Source organism: Poecilia formosa, unplaced genomic scaffold, assembly GCF_000485575.1.
Source record: "Poecilia formosa unplaced genomic scaffold, Poecilia_formosa-5.1.2 Scaffold552, whole genome shotgun sequence".
Taxonomy (NCBI): Eukaryota; Metazoa; Chordata; class Actinopteri; order Cyprinodontiformes; family Poeciliidae; genus Poecilia; species Poecilia formosa.
The window spans coordinates 68237-81066 of record NW_006800491.1 but is presented as its reverse complement, the minus strand read 5'-3'; the positions used below and the strand labels follow the sequence as shown (position 1 = coordinate 81066).

The 12830-nt window shown below is 37.6% G+C and overlaps 1 long non-coding RNA gene and 1 pseudogene across 1 annotated transcript in view; one reads left to right on the top strand and one right to left on the bottom strand.

Annotated features, from left to right (window-relative positions):
* LOC103129515 (glutamate receptor ionotropic, kainate 2-like) overlaps positions 1–12830 on the bottom strand; it is a 293278-nt pseudogene that overhangs the window by 212229 nt on the left and 68219 nt on the right.
* Positions 5825–12830, top strand: part of LOC107834220 (uncharacterized) — a 12863-nt gene continuing 5857 nt past the window's right edge. The window contains exons 1-2 of the long non-coding RNA XR_001660007.1: positions 5825–5912; positions 6803–6805. This is a non-coding gene — a long non-coding RNA (uncharacterized LOC107834220). The remainder of the gene's footprint in view (positions 5913–6802; positions 6806–12830) is intronic.

Sequence of the window (12830 nt, the reverse complement as noted above, 5' to 3'; positions counted from 1 at the left end):
CTGTACACTGATTTTGTGGTGACACTGTGTAAAACCCATCTCAGACTGCTTGGACTGTATCACCCCGTCTGCTTTATACGCCAAGCTTATTTCAGCCTCACCTGGGCTAAGGTTGCGCCTGTTAGCATCAACACTGTCATTCGTGGCAACTAGTTTTGTTGAAGCATGTGATATTGAAAGGTGCTTTGTGAGAATATAGTTGCTTATAACTGATATTGAGAACAACACTGCAAACATTTCACATAATAGATTCATACCTTTTATCTCTGTGACTAAAAAATTACATCTGTACTTTCCATTAAAAACTCTACATTAAATTATCTGGACACTCTGCCTGATTCTGCGGGCCATGGGTGTGGGTACTTATTGCTGTCCATGCTCATTGTGCTTCACTGCTTATGTGAACACGAATCCAACTCTCCCCCTAACCTAGCATTTCTCAACGTGGGCGGTACCGCCCCCTGGGGGGCGTTCAGAGGACGGCAGGGGGCACTGGCGGAAATTTTTACAAAAGGGGGGCGTTGGGGTTCCTTTGGGGGGCGTTTGGTTGAAGAAGGTAAACTTTGCACCTTAAATGCACAACAATACCATTTTAGACTTTGAGTAACTTGGTAAAACTGCATTGTGTAACATTAAACCATGTTGGGCTGCAACTGTATCGATGGCAACTCTTCTTCTGTTCAGTGTTTGTAGCTTGTAGCTCCGCTCCTGTTACTGGTAACTCCATGACACTTTCAATTTGACTCATTAGGATTTGATTAAGAACCAGATTTGTTCTTTGTAATTTCTGTCCAGTAAAACTATTAATCTATAAATCAGTAGACAGGTCTATATAAAAATATAATCCATGTTTCTGTCTCATATTTCTATGGTATTAAAGGACCTGGAACTTTTGTTTTTCCACTGAAAGCTCTGGTTTGCACAATAAATGCCATGTGGGTGAAATTTTATGGATGTACTCTGATGTCCTATTCTCCTGAAGGCAGCACAGAGCTGCACCACCAGAAACTGACAAACACTGAAGAGAAGAAGAGCTATGATTAATGTAGTTACAGTTCTATCCATGTGTTAATGCTGCAGAGCTCAGTCGGTTTGCAAATAGTTCAAAGTTTAAACTGGCATGTTGTTCATCTTTTATCTGGTCATTTTGTGGAATATTTAACAACTAGAAAATGGCAAAGAACAAGAATATATTTTCCACTCTGATTGGATGTTAGGCCTACCGATTTTAACTTGAATGTTCATTGCATTTTTCGTAGACACCTGTGAAAATAATTTCTATTCCCATGACTTTTTTGTTCTCTGGGAAATTATTTTTTGCAAAGTAGCCTACAAATTCTTTGGTGGGGGGGCGGTGAGGGACCTGGATAAAGGCTGGGGGGGCGCTGGCCTGAAAAAGGTTGAGAAACACTGATCTAACTTATTCTTCAGCCAATCAGCAGCACATATGTGGTTCTTTTTTTGCCCCTTTGGATCTTGGTCAGATGAAAACTGCATCAACCTTCTGTTTGCTGAATTAAATTAGTGTCAGGAACCAGCATAGTAACAATGAAAATAGTAATTTGTTAGATTACTCAATAGTGAAAAAAAGTACATCACTGGTTATAATGTTCAAACTATTTGGTATTTTTATATGTGATTTGTCATAACCAATAAATTGGAATGTGTGTTATGTTGAATCTTGTTGGTCAGATTGAAGGTACCTTTTGAAAGTAACAAATTTAAGCAGGAGTTAAATATACATTCACTTCTCTCTATTGGACAGAAGTAGAGGAATGAAAGTTGTAAAATGATCACATCTACTGAATGAATATCTGATTCATAAACACAAATAGCAATGTGTTTATGAAACATACACATGCGCGCGCACACACACACACAGTATCTTGAATTCAAATTCAGTAATTCTAATTCATGGGATATGAGAATATATAGCATTCTATTTTGCAAAAGATGTCTGACATCAAGCTATGATAATGTGAAACGCTAAGCTGAACAATGCCTTTATGCACTAGGGTTCCTACTTCCTTAATTTTGGGAGATCAGTGATCGGCCGATACATACATGTGAAGCTGATTTTTCTACTGATCTTATTGACCTCAGCAAAGGTCTAAAAGTCAAACACTGTTTCACTGAAAAACTGGCCCACCGGGTCATGTCTGCACGTTTGTAGTTAACAGTAGTCACTCCACTGTTGCCTACTCAGTGACGTTCTTGCTATATTTACATTTCAGACAAAAATATTGGTATTGATCAAAATCAGAATCAACAAGTCAGGCTTTTTAAAGATCAGTAATCGGCGATCAGCCAGAAAACTGCAATTGGTGCACTACTAATGCTTCCTAATAATCAGTCTCATTTTCCTCCATCCTCCTTCTGCCCTTGACTGTGGGAAGAAAAATTCCCTGACAACCAGAAGGTTGTGGGTTTGATTCCAGTTCTATCTAGGTACAGGAATTATACTGCATACTGCAATGATAAAGTGATTTGAGTGGTCAATATGACCAAAAATGACAACTGTATGTTCAGCCATACTTCATGATTATTTTCCTGCTCTACAATGAGATGGTGTGTGCTAAAAACTAAGGCATTTTGCTGGCTGATTTCTAGACCATAATATTTCAACTAGGGAAGTGGTCTGAAATAGATTTTGTTCTCTTTTTGTTCTTTTCAATGCAGAGGTCATTTTGCAGTGCCATGGTGGACGAACTGCGGGTTTCCCTCAAGTGCCAGCGGCGGCTCAAACACAAGCCCCAGCCGCCTGTCATGGTGAAAACAGAGGAGGTCATCAACATGCACACCTTCAACGACCGAAGACTGCCAGGGAAAGAGACCATGGCCTAAAGCAGGAATCTCTGTCATTTGCTCACCCAGTCTCATGTACTGAGTTGGTGCATGAAGACACTTGGGAAAAGGGTATGGGTAAATGGTAGAGGGGAACAATAAGCTGGCATGGTTGAAAGTTCTGGTTATAGAGCAGGACTTATTTGTAGTATGTTGTTAAAATGTAATTCTTCTGTCTTTCTAATTAGCTACAGTTAAGATATTCAATGATATTTCCTGTGGAAATAACTTCAATCCGGGTGAAATTTCAGCAAGTTACCTCATTACAACACTGGCAACCAATGAGAAGTGTCAGGATTAAAAAAAATGTTGAGTTGAAAAATAAAACGAGTGGAATCACACGTTGGATCTCGTTTCTCAGTCACTACAGAGACTGAAAGTGCACCTCAGATATTGTGATTAAATGGGAGCAAAAGTATATAATTTTTTTTCAGTATGGCTAAATTTGATCTCACTCTGACTGCAATGAGGAGCAGTGTTCTCAAACTGTATAAAGGAGCACTGTTTGGTCACATACAATATTGACTGACATCCAAAATGTACATGATGCAAAACGTCATCAGGCAATAACTGAATTTATGTGTTTGTCTTTCAGAATACTAACACTTTTAGCCTTTAATAGGGATTAGGTAAAAAAAAACAAAAACAAAAAAAACAAACAAACAAAAAAAACTAAGATGAACTACAATCAGAGAATGCAAATCTAGGGGCAATATGTAGTGAATTGTTGATGTACATGTATCAGCTAGTAGTCACAGGTATAAAGATTATTCAGAGGTTCACACAACTTTGACAGTGAATGGCTGCCATCATGGTTGGCTGTTATATAAGAATTCTCAGTTTTGGATCCTGTATTAAGCACCAGATGGCTCGGATTCTGCTAGCTTGTGAACCACATGCTGCTGCTCACAGCTGTCTGCACAGTAAAACCTCATCATGGAAAGGTACAAAATGATGGGAATGACACTTGTTTTCATTGTAAAACAATTAGGACCAAGATATAAAGCTGGATAATCAGTCATTGGAGATGCAGAATAAGAAGCATATTATCTATGGAATCCTTTAATGTTTTCAGTCACTAAAATACCTGTGGTTGGCATAGTTACACAGAAACTAGTGCACAGCAGAATCATTAGTGCAGTAGCGGCCATGTTTCTATTGAAGACACACTTTCTTCAAGTAAATCCTGCAGCAGCTCAGAAAGGCTCACAAAGTCAGAATTCACAGCAATCACACAACACAGAGACTATTTATTCAGTATTTATACTTTTATTTATTGGACCTTTATTTATGTCTGTATGAAATGGATTCTCACTACAACTTTGTCACAGCCTCTGTATTACCCCTTTGCAGTGTCGAGGCTCCATTTTAATTTTGTACTCGTGTGGCTTTTCATTTCTTCAGCTACAATGCTCCACATTTACTTGTGCAAATGTGTTTTCTATATAAAGTGATTTTGTACAAGGTCAATCAGAATTTTATAATATTTTTTATCAACACAAACACAACATAAAGAGCATCATCCAGTGTAAGGAGTCACTGTTGCAGCCATGTGACTCAGGAGGCCTTCCTGTAAGTCCACAGAGCCGTCTCACAAGCACTCCAACATCCTCACACACAGGAACCTGAACGCAGTCCAAACTTACAGCATAAACAATATTCTGGTATATCATTAGTCACTCAACATTTTGAAGATAAGGGGGAAATAAACTATTTTTTATGATATAAAGGAATCATATTTAAATAAAGATATTTTTACTTCACAAGATATCAAAATGTCAGTTCTGGTTATAGTGAATATATAATACACAACATGGATTTTGATGCTGGGCCTTTGACTTCTTTTAGACTGCTAAATCCAGTGCTGTGCAACGATTTCTAATGGTTTTAACAAAGGAGGTCTATTAGAAAACAAAGTGTCTAATAAATTTTGACTTTGTTGTGAAAAGCAAAATGCAGTGCACACAAGTTTACCCTTTGAAGTAAATGCACAACTTTAAAGAAAATAAAAAAGTTCTTCTCAACTTGTCTTGACTTTTTCTTTTTACTGATAACAAACAAAACATTTAATGGGAGTGAAATATGGCGTCACTATCAAGCCAAAAGTCGAGAGGGTAAATGTGACTCTGTGTAGGGAATTGAGACAGCATGAGGATCTGCAAGAGGATTGGAGATGCACAAGAGCAGAAAAGGAGATCCAAACGTGACCTCTCTGCTCACATGAGAACTTAGTTCATGTTTTTGGCAGTCGGTGGGCAGATCCAGCCAGGCTTCTACACATGATTGGCTACATTCCCTGTCCTCTGTGATTGATCATCTAAATTCCAGCTTTTCAGCAAAGGCAGTGAGTTTTCCCAATGAAAGTCTTCCTCAGGATTGTGAATTGTTATCATTGGCAGAACTGCTCAGATAATTCAAGTACTTATTCTACACTATGAAATCAAAAAAGTACATCTTTTAATGTACTACCTTCATTTAATTAATTTAATTAAAGCACATTTATTTAAAAAAGTTTTACATAGAATCTACCACTGAAAAAACAAGCGAGTGTTGAAGTCTGATGTATAATAGGCAACCAGGAAAATACAATGTGATGTGAATAAAAGATTTTGCCGAAATAGAGGACTTCAGATAGCCTCATTAAGAATCCACATGAAAGTGGTTGCTGGTAGCAGCGGTCCCTGGAATTCTGCAAAAGTAATTGTCATTCTATGAAAACATTAAAGCTCTTTATCTAACCCCTAGGCCACAAACAGAATTGAAGGAATGAAACACTTTATTTGCATATATTTACCCTAATGGTTTTTCCATTAACTTGAAACTCTCATCAGCATAATAAAACTGCTCTTGCGGGAAAGAAAATCAGTCACATCTGAAGATGGTGGCAGAGTGCCCTGAACAAGACATTCAGGATTACTCAGACCTGCCTATTATGTCCAGGCAGGAGTAAGATTTTGATTTAATGCCCAGAGAGTTTTTGTATTCAAAGTGTCAATTCTAGATTATTAAGTAGGATAAATAGCTATTTTTAGTCTTTATTTTTTATCTCTATACTCAAAACACCCATAGTGAGTTTAAAGTAGTGGTTCTCAAACCATTCAGCTCAAAAATTAACAGGTTCATGATCCTTATTTGTTTTGTATCCAAGTAATTCTACCGAGAAATTAGACAGCTGACAACATAAACAGCATCAATACACATTTTTTTTCTATATTTGTACAGTACTGTTTATTCTATTTTCAGTTTTGTTTTTTTAGTCTAACCTGTGAAGAAGATGTTAAGACCACACACTGATTCTCAAATCAAAGTCAAGTCCTGGCCTCAACTTTTGGAAACAACTGCTTTAATGTTTATTATTGCTGCAGGGAAACAAAAGAATCCCGGCTAGGATTTTATCCCAGGAGCTTCTTGCTGGAACATGCTACAGTGGAATCAGTAAAGTGTTCTGAACTGAAACAATGACATGTAAGGGGCTCATAATAAATAACCACAATGTTTCCATTGTTATGATAGTACAAACAGAACTCAATGCAGGCTCAAAACAACTTGTTGTTTCCTACACTCATGGAAGTGGAATATGGAGCCTGGTCTGTTAACAAACTCCTGAATATATCTTACAATGACCACCCACGTTCTGACAGATTTATTTGTATGTTGCAGTAAAATCTAAAATCTGATCCCTTAATTTGTTTGAAACCTGATCCTACTTTCTCTGTTCTGGATTTTATAATACAATTGAAAAAAATAGGTTAGGGGAAAGTTTAGTTAATATTTCATTATTCATCGGTGCTCTCTATTTAGCTTTAAGAGAATAGTAATGCATATTTAGCTCTGAAGAATTAAATGAAGCTCCTGCAAATGTTTAGCTCCATTTTAAGACATTGGCTGAATGAATGTACTCTATTCTCTCTGTGAGGCAGTCATTCCTATATAAGAATAAAGAAAATATACAGCTGAGCAAGTATCGCATGACAAAGGTGCTGGGATTTTACCATCATATTTGTTTTCAGTAGCTATAAATGCTCCATTATCCATTACAGTTAGTGAGACAGAGATTTATCTGAATGCTTAGACCAACTGTTTATGTCGCTGTACTAATTGGATTATAAACTAGTGGAAAATGTAGGTTGCTGCAGAACATGCCAGAGATGTTTCCTTTTTTCCTGTGAGGCAAAATGAGTTTTCGTTACATCAGTCAGCCCAGTAAATTAATTGTTGTTGCCTAAAAAAACTTAATCCATGATTCAGTACTGCCTCAGATATCAGTGACAAAAATTAACAGCTCTCAAACATCAGAATCATTTAAATGTGGTGGCAACTGTGAAATCCCCCCAAAAAATCATTTCACAGTATGTAGTGGTGTTAAATGAATCGAAGAATATTCGCTAATTTACTTAACATTATTGAGAAAGTAAAGAGCAGTACTTATACATGATTTCCATAATGTTGCTATCTTTTTCTTTTTATTTTTTTGTATTTGTTATTTTTCTGTGTGATCTTTGCAAAATCATGTCCAGTGGAATGGACCAACTCTAAATTCCATAGTTGATAGTGAATGAACACTCATCATCAACCATGATAATTATTCAGTCATGCTCTGTCTCCTAGATGCTGGTGACTTAGGGTTCACCAGCCCGGTTTAGCCTGCTTTAATCAAACTCTACTAAGTAGTTAAATATGTAGTGGAGAACAGGAATCAAAAGATCCAGTGGATTTCATTCAACCCAGTGCAGGAATTAGAACAACCTTAGAATCCAGAGAGGACGATGGTCAGCCTTCTCCGTTCACACATAGCATGTTCGTGGAGAACGTGGTGCTAAATGACCTGCAGACGACCTGATTCTAGACGGTCGGTAGGTAGATCGGTCAGTCAAACTTTATTAACAAACCAGCATTCTGACAACTATCCCAGCATGCACCGCGCGCTTCTTCTTCTAAGGGCGAAAAAGAAAGTCGGCGGCAGTTTACCGTAGTTGCTAGACCTGTTGTGGCTCAATATTGGTCCATATATAAGGCGCATTGGATTATAAGGTGCACTGTCGGCTTTTGAGGAAATTGAAGGTTTTTCGGTGAGACTTATAGTGCGGAAAATACGGTACTCATTATCTTAGATCAACATTTAGAAGCATAGAATCAAGTATGGAGTACCAACAGATTTGATGAGATTGTGAATCCAGAGAAACCCCTACTAATTTATAAATTCTTAGTCTTACTAAACATGGGGAACCAATATGTAGCTCTATACTTTAACCTTTTTGTAAACTTTTTATACTTTTATTTTTCTCTTGCTTTTCTTTTCTTTTGTTTGTATTTCCTCTAACTCAACGTGAACCTTGTCTGGAAGTTGGAGTAGTTGATTTTGACTGCCACATAAACACACCCACAATATTCAGACCAACCATAGAATAACCTCAGAACCTGGAGCTAGCAGTGTGCTGCTGATGTTGTGTTAATGGCGGAGAAACAAACCAACTTTACAGGGAAATGTCTAATTTCTGAAATAGTACCAGCTTTAAGCATTAAAACTGACTTGCAGTTGGCAGAAAATAATATATAGGGTGAAACAATCAAGGCTGTCTGTCTGCAGACTGTATAATATTTATGTGTGATACGGCCGCTCTGTAAGTCGGACAGAGATAACTTCCGGGTCAGACTGAAATCATAGAAATAGAAATTGAGCGCTCGTTATGTGTTTTTTCCATTTTCGTTTTGTGCACTAAATGAGAAATCGGAAAATGAGCAGGTCTGTGTATTTTCAGGCAGTTTGTCTTTTTGTGTTTCAAATGAAAAAACAAAAATAGACTTGTTTTTTTTTTGCTTTTTGTTCATTAAACCAAAATTGGAAAGCGGTTCGACTCGGGCTTGTTATCTGATTTCCCGTTTAGTGCACAAAACGGAAATGGAAAAAACGAACTGCCTGAAAATACACAGACCTTGAGTCTTTAATTGGCTCTGGTGTAAAAAGACACTCAATCCGCAACTAGAACATTCTGCCATATTATTGATTTTAATCTAAAAAAAACAAAAAACAATCATGCACATCCGTGTTAGCTAAATGTTAATGGGCCCTAATCCTCTTCCATGGTTTACAACCTATTAATACTTTTTCACACTTTAGTAAGTAAAGCATGACTGTCCAATAAAAAATGAAAACCTTTACCCCTTTCATGATTTTATTTGCTGATAAATTGTTGATCCTTTACATTATTCATTTGCTCCGGATATGAATAATACAAGAAACATTAAAAGAATTAGTTCATATTAAATTTTTATAAACCTGTATGAAGCCATAGTTGGTGTTTTACAAATGGATGATTGATTTACAATACTTACTATATACTTGCCAAACTTATTTTCTCTTATTATCAGACTGTAAACTCATATCTTACAAAATAAGCAGGGACAAAATGTTTTCATGAAAAATTATTAGACTAACAAATATTTTTCTTAACATGAATTTTTTAGTACAAAGTAAAAAATTCAGAGGAAAGGAATATCAGAAATTGGTATTGGAAGAAAACACTGTGGTTTAGAAGATACTAACAGCTTCAGAAGTATCGAAATCTCAAAATGTTGTGTTTGCCACGTGTATAAATGGCACATATACAAACATAGTAAACTCTTCATATCACACTTTGAGCCGCTACGAACAGAAAACAGGCAGCAGAAAACAACAGAGTGACTTGCCGAGATCAGGCTGCGTTTAGCGGGGAAAACACACTCCACTCGCCCGCTGAGCCTGGAGCTGCCTGGTGCTGTTAGCGGAGTTCTGCTGCTCCGAAAACTCCGGAGAACATTTCAAAGAAGCCTCATTTTGGATTAACTAAGTGCATAGATGAAGCTATGAGGGCTACTTTCTCACCTAAAAACATCTTACAACTACTTGTGACAAATTAATAGAGTACTCACCTATATCTACCTACGGGTTCTGATTGGTTGTTTCTATTTTGCGTTGGGAGCACTTGGAGAAGGCAGAGGAGCTCACTTTCTTCAGATGATCTGTCTCATACCATACTGCCACAACACAGCAGTATGGTATGACAGATATATAGCTTCAACATATGTAAAAGAAAAAAATAATAATAAATTCTATAAGTGTTGCATACTAAATCTTTAAGTTACATCACACAAAATCTGAGAGGAAAAAAAAAGAGAAACTTTCTTTTTTTTTCACTGTGAAACCCACTGTCATGATCCTGGATGACTCTGGACCGAGCAACAACTACAGACAACAAGGATGCAAGGTTAAATGTTTTATTTAACAGAAAATGTTTTGAATGATCTTTCTGCAGGAGGGTGACACCAAGTCTGGACCGGATCCCACTAGAAGACAGATGATTAACGGGTGTGACAAGAAAACTGGTTACACAGAGGAAGGAGTCAGGTTCTTACTTTATGAAGCGAGGGAGGCGATCGAAGAGGGATGTGCAGCATTCACAGATCCGGTGGTTGGCTGCTTGCTGGTGGAGTTGGTGAGCCGTGATCGGTTTGCACTCTAGACTCCTTGGCTGGAGAAGATGGACAGCGTGAGGGTCAGACAGGCAGGTGAGGACTGGAAGTGAGCTACAGATGGGTTTTCTGAACAGGAGCAGTGAGGAGGACGAGAGCAAGACGCTGAGGGCGGAGAGCCACAGGGCTGAAGGATCAGCGTGGAAGCTGACCACTGAGGATCTATGAGGAGGAGGAGTTCAAAGGTAAATAATATCATACTTACNAAAGCAGAGGAAATAGATTTTTCACAGATTACCTCTCATGCCATACTGTAACAACGTAATGACAGTTTTAAAATGTGAAAAAAATATTTATATAAAAGTGACATACTGCAGCTTTAATTTCACTTGGGAGAGAATGGGTCAGGAGGGACGTGGGTTAGAGCTCCTGCTGACTGATTCATCTGTTGTCAAGTGGTAAAAGGTACAAGGGACAAGTTAAATATATGAATATGTTGGTAATTTTTTTCTTAGTTCATTAAATGCCTCCTCCTCCTGTTTTTGCCTCCACAAAGGGAGGCAAACAGTAGTCTGTAGCTAAGCTAATTATGCTAAATGGTTGATAATCTCACACAGTCTACCCACCTCTCTTGGAGAAAAACTGGGTTATAAATTAACACTCTTGCCTTTTTATCTCTCTCTCTCTACCTCTCTCTTTTATTTTGAAAACCTGATTTTATAGCTTTTCTTAGCAGAGTAACTGACAATCATTCATGTCTTCCACTGTCTGCTGCTAACGGCGTCACTCAAGCGCTCCGAGTAGAAACGAACCATTTAACGCAGCTAGGGGGGTTCAGGGCAAATATGGATGTGTGTTTTTTGATCAGGGAGTAGGAACATTAAATTTTTACTGCTAAAAACAAATTTTGAAAATACAATATGATTATTTTGTAATTGACAAGACCCCGATTTTTAGGCCCGAGCAGCTAAGCGCTGCGAAGGCCTATTGTAATCGTGCTGTTTATTATTATTAGGCCCGAGCAGCTAAGCGCTGCGAAGGCCTATTGTTTTTCTAATGTTTATTAGTTTTAGGCCCGAGCAGCTAAGCGCTGCGAAGGCCTATTGTTTTTCTAATTAGGCCCGAGCAGCTAAGCCCTGCGAAGGCCTATTGTTTTTGTAAAAATAATGTGATCCAGATGCAAATAAGTGGTAAAAAAAAGAAAAACCTTTCTTGAAGTTTCACAAATCAGAAAAAAGTTTCACAAATCCCAAACATGGTTGTAAATATTCTGCTGTTATAGCAGAATAATCTAGTCCAGGTTTGAACAGTCTGTGTTGTAGTTTTTTTTATTAGAGCAGTTCTAATGTGATCCAGAAGCCAAAAAATAGTGATTATCGAACTTTCAGTTTTCACAAATCATAAAAAGGTTTCACAAATCACTAACATGGTTTGAAATATTCTGCTATTAGAACAGCTATCTAGTCCAGCTTTGAAGAATCTAAGAGTTGTAGTTTTTTTTAATTAGAGCAATTCTAGTAATGAAAGAGGTGCCAAAAATGGTGAAAATCTAACTTTATTGAGTTTTCACAAATAAGAAAAAGGTTTAACAAATCCTAAAAATGCTTATAAATATTCTGCCATTACAACACAATAAGCTAGTCCAGGTTTCAAGTCTCTAGGTGTAGTACTTTTTAAACTAGAATTGATTAAAGATGCAGAAAGTAGTGAAAAATTAAGTGGAATCGCCCTTTAGCCATTGGAAGCTAGAATTGGAAACCAACTCACACAAACACGCCGTCAAATACAGCAACTCACACAAACACGCTGTCAAATACAGTTACTCACAAATAACCAGTCAGATACAGTCACACACACACAAAAACTTCAGCTTTGTATAAGCCTCCCTCTTAATTCCTCCATGGTAAATACCACGTGTCTGCAAACCAACAACATGGAAGCCTACGGTAGCTATGAATAGATTTTGCGTCACTTACATTGGCACAAACCCCCAGCCGGAGGATAAACATTTCCCCTGTTCTCAAGTAAAATACTACAAAAACCTACTGTGTGTAGTATACTCTGAATTATCCCCAAAAAATATAGCTAGATTGGGCCCCTAATGCATCCAGGTAGCAAGCCGTTACTAGCCTCTCCAAAGCTAATGCTAACGAGTAAAAGGCCTCTACTTAATTCCAAACACAACAAACATATTTCATAACATCTTTAACAAACACATGCAAGGACTTACCTCGACGAAAAGATCCTCAAACAGTTGATGAACCTACAAAATATGCTTAAAAGCTATTCAGTAAAGTTCCGTCTGGTGTTTGTAAACTCTAAGCTCACACGAAGCTAACTCAGAGCGTGTCTGTACAAGACTGACTGATATCTCAAGGAAGACCGTTAAAAAACCCACTCAACGATCGTTTAAAAAAAAACAACCAATGACATTACAGCACAACTCTAATTCTACCAATAGAGCACACTGTGCATGACGTCACCGGACTATACGCGTTGCTCATTCGCTGGAAACCATCTAAGACAACAAAGATACG